Below are 1,652 nucleotides of genomic sequence, written 5' to 3'. Positions count from 1 at the left end.
TTGTAGGAGGAAACATCAATGATGTTGTGGAAGATGACCAGGGGCCAGCAGGCAGTCATTCTTCTGCAGCTATATGTTCCAATCACCTTATCTAGGTTGTCCACACCTCCTTTGTTGTGGTTGTAGTCTAGGATGATGATTGGCTTCCTGTCCTCACGATCGCTAATGTCACCGTCTGTGTGCAGTGTGCTCAGAAGAACTACATTCTTGTTTTTCTTTGGGAGGTAGGAAACTAGAGTGGTGGTGGGCGTGAAGGCAAACTTTGAGGAGAAGACCTCTCTCTCCTTTGATGCAAGCAGTGCAGGTGGAAGCTCAGGCTTGTTCTTTCGAACTGTACCAACCATGGTGATCTTCCTCTTCAGGAGCTGCTTTCCGAGTTCATAAGAGGTGAAGAAATTGTCACATGTCACATTGTGACCCCTCAGTCCCTCTGTCACATCAAGCACAACTCACATCCCCTGGTTCTTCTCTGGTCATCCACTGGTCGGCTTCCCAGTATAGACTTGCATTTTCCAAGCATAGCTTGATTTGGCATCACAAACCACCCATGACTTGATCCCATATTTTGCTGGCTTGCTGGGCATATACTGCCGGAAAGGACAACGACCTTTTGACAAAAGACATTAGCATCAGTGATTAGTATCAGTGTCACAGAAAACAGTCAAAGAAATCAATAGTGAAAATCACTTTTATTACAAATATGAAAACAGATTACCTCTAAATGGAACCAGTTGCTCATCCACTGGATTGTAGAGGTAGGGCAGCCGCTCCACCCACTTGTCCCATACCACTCTTATGGCTGCAAGTTTGTCTGTCACACGTCTTGCTGGACTTGACTCACGGTCATCAAATCGTAACAGTCTTGAGTAGGTGTGAAAGAGTTTGAGTGGCATTGTGGCTCGGAAAATTGGCCTTCCACTCGCTACATCCCATAGACTAGCTGCAGCCTCACCTCGGGACCTGTATACACCTGCTAAAATTAGCAGCCCTATGTAGACCTGCAGGTCAATCTCATCCATCTTTTTTCAGCTGTCTCCATATTTGCGAAAACCCTCCAGATTTGTCATCTCCAGGATTATTTTTCTATTGCTGGTGTGATAAACAGGTAGAATGTAGAGACAATATCATGGGCATGAGAAATGACATACCTTGTGGGTCCTGGGATCATCTTTATGACGTTTTGTTCTGCATGCCTGCCATGTTGGTCATATGCTACTGAGGACCATGTTATTTTGACATTTTTTGAAAGGAAAGTCTCTCTTTCAGCTTCAGGGTTTTCTTCTTCTTTTGAAGATGATTCATCATGCTCTGGGTTGTATTCCTCCCCATCTTCTTCTTTGGATACATCCTCCACTTCCTCTTCTGAATCAGAGTTGTCTTGCTGGACATCTGAGAAAATCAGCTTTACAGCTTCTTCAACGTTATAACACACACTCATGGCTTCAGCACAGACATAATTTGGGGTCCTGTTATCTTCAGCACCTTTATAACCTCTGGAAATAAAGAGGTGGTCTTCTGAAGTCTGCGAGAACACCCCCTGATTTGCCTTGTTACTTCTGCTACTGATTGATCTGAGACACAACTAAAACATTGTAGCTTTCTGTGGTTTGTAAACAACTCTGTGACCTTGATTTCAACTCTATTTGCCTCAC

The sequence above is a fragment of the Nematolebias whitei genome, chromosome 2 (genome assembly GCF_014905685.2).
Source record: "Nematolebias whitei isolate Nwh7 chromosome 2, NemWhi1, whole genome shotgun sequence".
NCBI classification, from domain to species: domain Eukaryota; kingdom Metazoa; phylum Chordata; class Actinopteri; order Cyprinodontiformes; family Rivulidae; genus Nematolebias; species Nematolebias whitei.
Note: the sequence above shows the minus strand (reverse complement) of the source record.